This window comes from Somniosus microcephalus, chromosome 1, assembly GCF_052327205.1.
Source record: "Somniosus microcephalus isolate GS21.2 chromosome 1, FLI_Smic_1.0, whole genome shotgun sequence".
In the NCBI taxonomy this organism is placed as follows: Eukaryota; Metazoa; Chordata; class Chondrichthyes; order Squaliformes; family Somniosidae; genus Somniosus; species Somniosus microcephalus.
In genome coordinates, this window is record NC_140987.1 from 42,886,066 (window position 1) to 42,898,939 (window position 12,874).

Here is a 12,874-nt window from a genome sequence, read left to right on the forward strand (position 1 = left end):
ACGGCCAGGGACACCGCCCGCTCCGACCCCAGGAAGAACACAGCCTTCCCATACATTTTTGAGGCCGCGACGATGGCTGAGGGGCTGACAACCCCAGCCATGGCTTTAACGCAGGCCTCAATGGTCATAGTCGGGTGAGTGTATCTCTTCACCCCAAGCTTTTTTGTTATAAGTTTAAAGGGTGACGGGGCAGCAGATGTAGCGGGAGCAGCTGTGGCTGTGGCTGCCACTCCCGCATAAGTCCTGGCTGGCCCCGCCACCGGCGAAGATGCAGTCGCCATTATGGGGTGTTTTTATAAGGGCTACACTCACCCCAAGTCACAGGCCTGAAGGTGTTAATGGCCTCAGGTATTTTTTGGTCCTCTATTAAGCAGAGGGAGCTGTTTAGATTGAAGGCACACCTCTCCCCTTATTGATTGAAATTGGGAGAGGGGCCTTCTCCCCTCTGCTCAATAGGCAATTAATAAGTAGAGTAAATTGAGGTGCCTCAGAGAAAGAGGCAGAGAGAGAACAAAGAGAGAGAGAGAGGGGGGGTGGGAAGGAGGGAGGCCGCAAGGGCAGGGTTGCCACTCAGGATGGCGGGTGGGTGGGCGTTGGCAGGGGTGCACTCTCCTGATGGAAATTTAAAGTCTCTGATGGTGGTGGTCTTCTGGCAGGGGGAGAAGATGTCTTCACCTGGGAAAGCTGGAGATGCCCAGGCTTAGTCCTGCACCAGGTCTTAACGATGTAATTAATGGAATTAAAGACTTCACCTAGGCAGCTCCAGCTGTCCCAGGCCAGGCAATAGAAGGGGTGCTTATTAGTGGTGTGTGTGGCCTAGTTTTTAACAAGAGCCACACACACACACAGACACCCCTTGATGATCCGGCCTTGTTCCTTCTTTTCTCCCCCCATCTAAAATACAAAGGCCTAGAAATTCAGTATAGCCACGTTTGGGGCGCTACAGCCGGGCGGCCGCTAAAGTTTGTGCCCGGCGCAACTTTGCGCCACCTTTGCCGATATTCAGTGGCATCGCCCCAAGAGGTTGCTGCTGTGCTAAAACAGGCGATGCACGACTATCATTAGGCGCTAAGCCAGCGGCCCGGGGCGAAACCCCCGAGGGCGGGTGCAGCGCAGGTGCGGCGAGTTGCTGATTGACGGCAGACACTCTGGCGCCGGTGAGCTCTTAAAGGGGGAGGGTGGATTTGTTTGCCTGCCACGCCCTGCACACTGCAGCCCTGAAGCAAGGCCTGACCACTGCTGCCTGATCTGGACAACGCCCAGGACTATGGGGAAGGCCAACGTTTGCACCCATTGTAGCCCCCATTATATGTTTCCAGTCAATGCTATGGCTCTGAAGTTAAAGACAAGTGCAAAGCTTTGGCCTGAAGCCACAAGTACCTGTGCGAGTGTTGAGCCAAACCAGAAAGCTCTCTACCTTTGTCTCTCTGCAAAGATCCGTCTCTCACAAAGAAGGAGTGATGCAAAATGGCTGCCATTTCTACTGCAGGAGGAGTGCCCTTTAATTAGCACCCCCCGCGCCCCGCAGCGACTGGGAACCGTTCCCCTCCACCAGTCGCTAGGGGCGCCAGGCGCGCAATAGGCCGGCGCCACTGAATTTCCGGTTTGGGGCGCACAAAGGGCGTTGCACGATGAAATGACGTCAGGATCTGCATGCGCAGCTGAGCACGCGCAAAGGCTTTGCGCCGCCGCTAAACCTTTACTGAAGTTGGGGAGAGGCGCAGATCGCACAGCGCCCGGCCGCTAGCCGCCTAGCGCCCCACATCTCCTCCTCCTAATGCGCTAGCGGCTGGCGCAAACAACTGAATTTCTAGGCCAAAGTCTTTGGGAGAGTGCCACAAGTAACACCCACCTGTAGATGTTCAGAAAGATGTTTCTTCCCTCCTTCCAAACAGTTTGTTGTTTTCTGCTGATGTTGGTTTCTCTCCCCTCTCTCCCTCTCCTGAAGTGGAGGCCAATTTGGGGAGGCAGTGATAGGAAAGGCCTCTCCCCTGGTTGATGTTATTGCAGGCCTCCTTTCTCCTTCTCCTCCTCTGTCCTCTCTCTCCAGGCACCTCAGTTGCTGTGATGATGGTGGAGTAGGTGGAGGTGGTGGTCTATCGATATCCTCCTCTTCCTGGTCAGGAGACCACCACTTTCCACTCTCCTGGTTTGGCTGCTCCTTCTCCTCCTGCTGACTGAGGCAGCTGCACAGCCAGAAATGCTGGAACAGAGGGTACTCTTTTATTTGGACCCAAAAAAAACCCAATTCGACTGTAAATAAACAAAAGTTCAACTAAAGCTTAACAAATCAAATTAAAATTTGGTTTTCCGTGTTGATGATGCACTCCAGTCCCCGCGGCGCCCACCGGTCGCGGAAATACTCAAGCGCACCGGCGGACACCGCGTGCTCCATCTCCAGGGCCACCCGGGCGCGAACATGGCTGCGGAAGAGATGCAGGCAATCCGGCTGGACGACCCCCTCGACCGCCCGCTGCCTGGACCAATTGATGGCTCTTTTAGCCAGGCCCAGGAGCAGGCCCACAAGGAGGTCCTCCAACCTGTCCGCTCCCCTCCGCACCGGGTGACCGTAGATCAAGAGCGTGGGACTGAAGTGCAACCAAAAATCGAGGAGCAGCCCCTTCAAGTAGTGAAAGAGGGGCTGCAACCTCTCACAATCCATATAAACGTGAAACACGGACTCCTCCAGGCCGCAAAAAATGCAGGCGGCCTGGGAGTCCGTGAACCTACTTAAAACCTTATTGCACGGGACCGCTCCGTGCAACACCCTCCAGGCCAAGTCCCCGATGGAACAAGGGAGGACTCCCGCATAGAGAGCCCTCCATTGGGGACCTCCGCTACCGCCGGTCGGCAAAACGCCACGCCAAGGCGTGTCCGGACGGTAGACGAAGATGGCAAAGTGGAGAGTGTGCAGGAGCAGCCCGTACAGGAAACCCCTCCGCGCGGAATGAAAAGGCACGGAGGGTATTTCCTCGAGACGGCTCAAGTTGTGAGGCGCCGGTTCCCGAGGGGAGTTTCGGGGCCGGGCGCCGATGAGGAATTCCGTCCGAACGGGGGTAAGCTCGGACGGGATCGCCCCACGTGCTTGAGCCGCCTCGATACACCTAGTGGAGTCGGGGCCCAGTGCCGCTTTTACCGATTCGATGGTTTCGACCGCGAGCCGGACGTTGGCCCAGGACAGGCGCCGCGCCAGCTCCTCCGGCGCCATCCAGCCCGCTCCTCCGCCATCGAGCAGGTCCCCGACTCTGGTCACCTTGCCAGCCACAGCCCTACCCTCCGCCAGCCGCCCGAACCCGTGTTCGTGGAGGTGCGGATTCCTGAGCAGCGGCTCCCGAAGGAGAGCCGCCGCTCCTGACGGGGGAGAGCTCCGCCTGGAAGCGACGTAGTTCCAAACCCATAGTAGTTCCTGGTAGAAGACAGGCAGCTCCCGCAGGCCGGCACGCCTGCTGCCCACTTTCGCAAACAGGAGCTGCGTGTCGTAATTGAGGCCATGCAGCTGGCGGAAGAAAAACGTCGCCAGCGCACACCATCTCGGAGGATTCTCGACGTACAGGTATCTCTGCAGCGTCTGAAGACGGAAAGTCGCAGCCTGGGTGCGAAGGCACACCAGCGCCTGACCGCCCTCCCTAAGCGGGAGACACAGAACCGCGGCAGAGACCCAGTGCTTCCTTTTGTCCCAGAAGAAGTCGATGAGCTTCTTCTGAATCTTGGCGACAAACGCAGGGGGAGGGATCAAAGTGACCAACCGGTACCACAACATGGCGGCCACCAGCTGGTTTATGACCAGCGCTCGACCCCTGTAGGACAACACTCGGAGCAGTCCTGTCCAGCGTCCTAGGCGAGCGGTGACTTTGGCCTCCAGCTCTTGCCAGTTCGCCGGCCAAGCGTCCTCGGCAGGGCTAAGGTAGACTCCCAAATAGAGGAGGTGCGTGGTGCTCCAGGCGAAAGGCCTGAACTCCTCCGGCAGGGAGTCCACCCGCCACTGACCCACCAGGAGTCCGGAACATTTCTCCCAGTTGATCTTGGCGGAGGATGCGTCCGAGTAAATCTGCTGGCATTCCCGCATCCTCCGCAAGTCAGCGGGATCCGTGACCGTGAGGAGCACGTCATCGGCGTAAGCCGAGAGGACCACCTCCACGCCCGGCCCTTGCAGAGCCAGTCCCGTCAACCTCTTCCGCAAGAGGCGCAGGAAAGGCTCCACGCAAATGGCATATAACTGGCCGGACATGGGGCATCCCTGACGCACCCCCCTCCCGAAGCGAAGGGGCGCCGTCAAGGACCCGTTAACTTTAATCAGACACTCCGCGGCGGCGTACAGAAGTCGGATCCGGGCGACAAAATGCGTCCCGAACCCGAATGCGCGCAGAGTCCCGAAGAGATACTCGTGATCCACCCTGTCGAACGCCTTCTCCTGATCCAGGGAAAGGAAGGCGACCGACAGACCAGCCCTCTGGGAGTGGTGGACCAGGTCCCGGACCAGATGGATGTTATCGTGGATGGTCCGGCCCGGGACCGTGTAGGACTGGTCGGGGTGGATCATGTGGGCCAGCACGGTGCCAAGGCGAGCAGACATGGCCCTGGCAAAGATTTTATAGTCCGTGCTGAGGAGGGAGACCGGGCGCCAGTTCTTAAGGAGGCGGAGATCGCCCTTCTTAGGCAGCAGGACAATGACCGCCCTGCGCCAAGAGAGGGGCATCTCCCCGGTCGCCAAACTTTCCCCCAGGACCCGCGCGTAGTCGCCCCCCAAGACGTCCCAGAACGCCCTGTGGAACTCCACGGTCAGCCCGTCCAGCCCCGGGGACTTTCCCCTAGAGAGCTGGTGGAGGGCGCCGGTCAGCTCCGCCAGACTTAGCGGAGCGTCCAATTTTTCGGCGCCCTCCGGGCCAACCTTCGGCAGGTCCTCCCACAAAACTCTGCGCGCATCCTCGCTGGACGGATCCGGAGAGAACAGAGCCCCGTAATAGGCGCGGGTCTCCGCGCTGATTCCCTCCGGATCCGAGACCAGAGATCCGTCGTCGGCCAGCAGCCCCAAGAGCTGCTTACGGACCCCCCGTCTTTTTTCCAGCGAGTAGAAGAAGGGGGAGCCGCGGTCCAGGTCCCGCAGGAGCTGGATCCGCGACCTCACGTACGCGCCTCAGGACCCGACGAGCTGCAGGTCCTTCAGCGCGCCCTTCTTCTCTTCGTACACCTTCCGCAGGGCCGGGTCCTCGACGACCTGACCGAGACGGGACTCCAGGTCGAGCACCTCCTTCTCCAACCGCCCGACCTGGGCCTCCCGCCTCTTGGTCGACCCCTTCGCGTACTCCTGACAGAAGAGACGGATGTGAGCCTTGCCCACATCCCACCATAGCCTCAAGGAGGGGAAGCCCCCCTGCTTCCTTCTCCAGTCGGCCCAGAATCGATGAAACGAATCCCGGAACCGTGCGTCCTCCAGCAGCAGGTTGTTAAAATGCCAGTACACGGACCCCCCCCGCGCGCGCAGCGGAGCGAGCTCCGCCCACACCAGGTGGTGGTCCGTGCACGGCACCGGCCGCATGGAAGCTGCCGGAACGCAGGAGACGAACGCCCGGGAAATGTAGAGGCGGTCGATTCTGGACCTTCCTCCCCCAGACCTCACGCTAGTGAAGGCGCTGGAGTCGGGGTGGAGATTTCGCCAGATGTCCACCAAGTCGAAGGACCCAACCAGGTCCCTCAACTTCTCCATCGCTGCCGGGCTTCGCGGGGGACCCGAACGGTCCCTCGCCTCGAGGGTGCAGTTAAAATCCCCCCCGAGGATGACGCACTCGCCCACGTCGATGGAGCCCAAGAGAGCGGACACTTCTTCGAAGAAGCGCACTTGCTGCGCACTGGTCTGAGGGGCGTACACGTTCACTAGATGGAGCGGCACGCCCCCCAGGCGAACAGTGACATGGTGCAAGCGGCCCGGCACGTGCTCCTTGACCCCCAAGATCTCCGGCTGAAAATGCGGGGCCAGCAAGATAGCCACCCCGCTGGAATTGTTGGAGAGGTGACTCATGCTGACCCCTCCTTGCCACTCCAGGAGCCACGTGGCTTCGTCTCCCGGAACGGTGTGGGTTTCTTGCAGGAAGCACACCGCATACTTCCCGTCCCGAAGGACCGAGAAGTTATTGAATCTGCGGCGCGCCTCCCTGCTGCCGTTGATGTTGAGGCTGGCTATGGTTATCTTCATGTCAGAAGCATAGTGCAACCTCTACCTACACCTAACGGGGCGAGGAAGCGCAGCCGCTGGTCCGCCGCCACTTCCTCAGCAGCCCAGTGAGAAACGTTGTGAGCCGACGCAGCTCGAGCGGGTTCACACCCTCGTCCGCGCCCAAGATCTTAACGGCGGCGCGGACGGAATCGATGAGCAGCGCCAGCTCCGACCACCTGTCGAGGGCCAGCCGGACCTTATTGCGCTGACCCAGGCACGTGGCCATAAAATCCCGGAGTTCCCTTACGGAAATGAGGGGAGACTTGGCAAGGGGCACGAGGTCATCCATCGCCACGTCGGCGCTGGAGTCCGAATCGTCCTCCGTGCCCATCACCGAGTCCCCATCCTCCTCCAGGGGGTCGTCACCAGCGGCCGACCCGTCCGCCGCGCAGTGCGAAGCGAACGACTCGGCCGCGCCAGCCAGCCCCGCCTCCGCCCGGATCCCACCCCCAGGATCGGCGGCAGAGGATTACTCCCTGGGCTCCTCTAGGGGTGCCGGGCCAGAAGACGGCGGCGGTTCAGAGCTCCCCTCCGCCTCAGATGCCGGAACGACCGGAGAAACCGGGGAGAGAACAATTTCCAGCTCCTCCAGTACGTCCGGCACCAGAGACGCAGCCAGGGGGCCATCCTCCTCCCCGCCACCAACCTCCGACCCAGCGGACGGGGGGTTTTGAATTAAAAGCTCTACCAGGACGAGCATCCCCTGGGAGACGTCCGGGTCGCATTGGGCAAGCTCATTATCCTCGAGCTCGCCCGACCCAACCCCCAGGCTGCCCGACCCGGCGAGGGGTAACGACACCGATAAAAGGTCAACTTCAATTACTGCCGCGGGTTGTTCCGCAACCCCCCCCACGGGCAGGGTCTCATCCCCATCCCCGGGAGGCACGTGCTGGACAGACACATCTGCCTCAGCCTCCCGAGGGACAGGCGACCCCTGCCGATCGCTGGTGATGACGACAGCGCTGGGGGGGCGGGGGGGCGCAGTACCCGCGGCGGGCGACGACTCCCCCTGCTCGGAGGGACCTTCCTCCTCCCGGTCCTCCTCCTCATCCAGGGGGTCGCGCCTTCTTTTTAGCACGGAGGGAGCGAGGGAGACCTCCATGTCTGCAAAGGCCTCCTCCTCGACTCCCTCCGGCGGAGCAGGTTTGTCGGGTACCTCGGGCCCGAGCCCGGCCGCAGGTATTGGCATTACCGCTGCGGCGGTTGCGGCCACAGGCTCGGGCACGGGGCCCCTCCCGCTCACATCTGCCCTGATCAACTCCGCGAGGAGCGCGGGTGTAAGGGGCTCAAGGGGCAAGGGCTCACCATCCACGGGGGGACCTGCCCTAAGGTGCTTCTTTTTTCCCCGCGCCTTCTTTCCGGCCGGACACGCTCCCTCCCCCCCGCTGGAGGCCTTGGTGGCATCGGCCCCCGACGTCAACCGCGCATCAGACGTACTTGACGCGTGGGCAGATCCGGGGGGAAGGGCGGCGGCGGCGGCGCCAGCCTCGGCCGCACGAGATGATCCGGCGGCCTTGGAGGCAGGGCAGTTCCTCCTGATGTGCCCCACCTCCCTGCAGGCATGGCACCTCACACCGTCCGACGTCCAAAAGGCGCGGTAGGCGGTCCCCTCGTGGAGGACGACGAACGCCCCTTCAGTGTCCTCCTCCCGCGCCAGCTGGATAAACAGCTGGCGCCGGAAGGAGAAGACGTGGCGAAGGCTGGCCTCCCGGAAGCCGAGCGGGATGGGCGTGATCCCCGACCTCACCTCCCCAAGTTGTCGCAAATGGGGAAGGAGGAGCTCACCAGGAACATAGGGCGGGACGTTGGAAATAATGATCCTCTGCGCGGTGGCCTCGAGAGGATCCACCGGCAGGAAGGTCCCGCCCACGGTGAGCCCCTTGGCGACAGCCAGGGACACCGCCCGCTCCGACCCCAGGAAGAACACAGCCTTCCCATACATTTTCGAGGCCGCGACGATGGCTGAGGGGCCGACAACCCCAGCCATGGCCTTGACGCAGGCCTCGATGGTCATAGTGGGGTGAGTGTAGCTCTTCACCCCAAGCTTTTTTGTTATTAATCGAAAAGGTGACGGGGCAGCAGGAACAGCGGGAGCAGCTGTGGCCGTGGCTACCACTCTCGCATAGGTCCCGGCTGGCCCCGCCACCGGCGAAGACGCAGTCGCCATTCTGGGGTGCTTTTTTTAAGGGCTACACTCACCCCAAGTCACAGGCCTGAAGGTGTTAATGGCCTCGGTGTATATATATTTTTTTTTTGTCCTCTATTGAGCAGAGGGAGCTGATTAAAATGAGGACACACCTCTCTCCTTATTGATTTAAATTGGGAGAGTGGCCTCTCCCCTCTGCTCAATTGGCAATTAATAAAATAGATGAAACTAAGGTGCCTTAGAAAGACAGGCAGAGAGAGACAAAGAGAGAGAGAGAGAGAGGTGGGGGGGTGGGAAGGAGGGAGGCCGCAAAGGGCAGTGTTGCCACTCAGGATGGTGGGTGGGTGTTGGCAGGGTTGCACTCTCCAATGGAAAAAGTCTTTGGTGATGGTGGTCTTCTGGCAGGGGGAGAAGACGTCTTCACCTGGAAAAGCTGGAGAAGCCCAGGCTTAGTCCTGCAACAGGTCTTAACGATGTAATTAAATTAAATTAAGGACTTCACCTTGGGCAGCTCCAAGCTCTCCCAGGGCAGGCAATAGAAGGGATGCTAATTAGTGGTGTGTGTGGCCTAGCTTTTAACAAGAGCACACACACACACTACACCCCTTGATGATCCGGCCTTGCTTCTTCTTTTCTCCCCCCACCTAAAATACAAAGTCTTGGGAGAGTGCCCCAAATAACACCCACCTGTAGATGTTCCGGATGAAGTTTTCTTCCCTCCTTTCAAGCAGTTGGTTTCTCTCCCCTCTCTCCCTCTCCTGAAGTGGAGGCCAATTTGGGGAGGCAGTGATAGAAAGGCCTCTCCCCTGGTTGATGTTGATGTAGGCCTCCTTTCTCTTTCTCCTTCTCCTCCTCTGTCCTCTCTCTCCAGGCACCTCAGTTGATGTAATGATGGTGGAGTTGGTGGTGGTGGTCCAACGTTCTCCTCCTCTTCCTGGTCAGGGGACCACCACTTTAATCCACTCTCCAAAGTCTGGCTGCTCCCTCTGCTCGTGCTTGCAGCTGAACAGAGGGTACTCTTTTATTTGGACCCAAAAAAAACCAATTCGACTGTAAATAAACAAAAGTTCAACTAAAGCTTAACAAATCAAATTAAAATTTGGTTTTCCGTGTTGATGATGCACTCCAGTCCCCGCGGCGCCCACCGGTCGCGGAAATACTCAAGCGCACCGGCGGACACCGCGTGCTCCATCTCCAGGGCCACCCGGGCGCGAACATGGCCGCGGAAGAGATGCAGGCAATCCGGCTGGACGACCCCCTCGACCGCCCGCTGCCTGGACCAATTGATGGCTCTTTTAGCCAGGCCCAGGAGCAGGCCCACAAGGAGGTCCTCCAACCTGTCCGCTCCCCTCCGCACCGGGTGACCGTAGATCAAGAGCGTGGGACTGAAGTGCAACCAAAAATCGAGGAGCAGCCCCTTCAAGTAGTGAAAGAGGGGCTGCAACCTCTCACAATCCATATAAACGTGAAACACGGACTCCTCCAGGCCGCAAAAAATGCAGGCGGCCTGGGAGTCCGTGAACCTACTTAAAACCTTATTGCACGGGACCGCTCCGTGCAACACCCTCCAGGCCAAGTCCCCGATGGAACAAGGGAGGACTCCCGCATAGAGAGCCCTCCATTGGGGACCTCCGCTACCGCCGGTCGGCAAAACGCCACGCCAAGGCGTGTCCGGACGGTAGACGAAGATGGCAAAGTGGAGAGTGTGCAGGAGCAGCCCGTACAGGAAACCCCTCCGCGCGGAATGAAAAGGCACGGAGGGTATTTCCTCGAGACGGCTCAAGTTGTGAGGCGCCGGTTCCCGAGGGGAGTTTCGGGGCCGGGCGCCGATGAGGAATTCCGTCCGAACGGGGGTAAGCTCGGACGGGATCGCCCCACGTGCTTGAGCCGCCTCGATACACCTAGTGGAGTCGGGGCCCAGTGCCGCTTTTACCGATTCGATGGTTTCGACCGCGAGCCGGACGTTGGCCCAGGACAGGCGCCGCGCCAGCTCCTCCGGCGCCATCCAGCCCGCTCCTCCGCCATCGAGCAGGTCCCCGACTCTAGTCACCTTGCCAGCCACAGCCCTACCCTCCGCCAGCCGCCCGAACCCGTGTTCGTGGAGGTGCGGATTCCTGAGCAGCGGCTCCCGAAGGAGAGCCGCCGCTCCTGACGGGGGAGAGCTCCGCCTGGAAGCGACGTAGTTCCAAACCCATAGTAGTTCCTGGTAGAAGACAGGCAGCTCCCGCAGGCCGGCACGCCTGCTGCCCACTTTCGCAAACAGGAGCTGCGTGTCGTAATTGAGGCCGTGCAGCTGGCGGAAGAAAAACGTCGCCAGCGCACACCATCTCGGAGGATTCTCGACGTACAGGTATCTCTGCAGCGTCTGAAGACGGAAAGTCGCAGCCTGGGTGCGAAGGCACACCAGCGCCTGACCGCCCTCCCTAAGCGGGAGACACAGAACCGCGGCAGAGACCCAGTGCTTCCTTTTGTCCCAGAAGAAGTCGATGAGCTTCTTCTGAATCTTGGCGACAAAAGCAGGGGGAGGGATCAAAGTGACCAACCGGTACCACAACATGGCGGCCACCAGCTGGTTTATGACCAGCGCTCGACCCCTGTAGGACAACACTCGGAGCAGTCCTGTCCAGCGTCCTAGGCGAGCGGTGACTTTGGCCTCCAGCTCTTGCCAGTTCGCCGGCCAAGCGTCCTCGGCAGGGCTAAGGTAGACTCCCAAATAGAGGAGGTGCGTGGTGCTCCAGGCGAAAGGCCTGAACTCCTCCGGCAGGGAGTCCACCCGCCACTGACCCACCAGGAGTCCGGAACATTTCTCCCAGTTGATCTTGGCGGAGGATGCGTCCGAGTAAATCTGCTGGCATTCCCGCATCCTCCGCAAGTCAGCGGGATCCGTGACCGTGAGGAGCACGTCATCGGCGTAAGCCGAGAGGACCACCTCCACGCCCGGCCCTTGCAGAGCCAGTCCCGTCAACCTCTTCCGCAAGAGGCGCAGGAAAGGCTCCACGCAAATGGCGTATAACTGACCGGACATGGGGCATCCCTGACGCACCCCCCTCCCGAAGCGAAGGGGCGCCGTCAAGGACCCGTTAACTTTAATCAGACACTCCGCGGCGGCGTACAGAAGTCGGATCCGGGCGACGAAATGCGTCCCGAACCCGAATGCGCGCAGAGTCCCGAAGAGATACTCGTGATCCACCCTGTCGAACGCCTTCTCCTGATCCAGGGAAAGGAAGGCGACCGACAGACCAGCCCTCTGGGAGTGGTGGACCAGGTCCCGGACCAGATGGATGTTATCGTGGATGCTCCGGCCCGGGACCGTGTAGGACTGGTCGGGGTGGATCATGTGGGCCAGCACGGTGCCAAGGCGAGCAGACATGGCCCTGGCAAAGATTTTATAGTCCGTGCTGAGGAGGGAGACCGGGCGCCAGTTCTTAAGGAGGCGGAGATCGCCCTTCTTAGGCAGCAGGACAATGACCGCCCTGCGCCAAGAGAGGGGCATCTCCCCGGTCGCCAGACTTTCCCCCAGGACCCGCGCGTAGTCGCCCCCCAAGACGTCCCAGAACGCCCTGTGGAACTCCACGGTCAGCCCGTCCAGCCCCGGGGACTTTCCCCTAGAGAGCTGGCGGAGGGCGCCGGTCAGCTCCGCCAGACTTAGCGGAGCGTCCAATTTTTCGGCGCCCTCCGGGCCAACCTTCGGCAGGTCCTCCCACAAAACTCTGCGCGCATCCTCGCTGGACGGATCCGGAGAGAACAGAGCCCCGTAATAGGCGCGGGTCTCCGCGCTGATTCCCTCCGGATCCGAGACCAGAGATCCGTCGTCGGCCAGCAGCCCCAAGAGCTGCTTACGGACCCCCCGTCTTTTTTCCAGCGAGTAGAAGAAGGGGGAGCCGCGGTCCAGGTCCCGCAGGAGCTGGATCCGCGACCTCACGTACGCGCCTCGGGACCCGACGAGCTGCAGGTCCTTCAGCGCGCCCTTCTTCTCTTCGTACACCTTCCGCAGGGCCGGGTCCTCGACGACCTGACCGAGACGGGACTCCAGGTCGAGCACCTCCTTCTCCAACCGCCCGACCCGGGCCTCCCGCCTCTTGGTCGACCCCTTCGCGTACTCCTGACAGAAGAGACGGATGTGAGCCTTGCCCACATCCCACCATAGCCTCAAGGAGGGGAAGCCCCCCTGCTTCCTTCTCCAGTCGGCCCAGAATCGACGAAACGAATCCCGGAACCGTGCGTCCTCCAGCAGCAGGTTGTTAAAATGCCAGTACACGGACCCCCCCCGCGCGCGCAGCGGAGCGAGCTCCGCCCACACCAGGTGGTGGTCCGTGCACGGCACCGGCCGCATGGAAGCTGCCGGAACGCAGGAGACGAACGCCCGGGAAATGTAGAGGCGGTCGATTCTGGACCTTCCTCCCCCAGACCTCACGCTAGTGAAGGCGCTGGAGTCGGGGTGGAGATTTCGCCAGACGTCCACCAAGTCGAAGGACCCAACCAGGTCCCTCAACTTCTCCATCGCCGCCGGGCTTCGC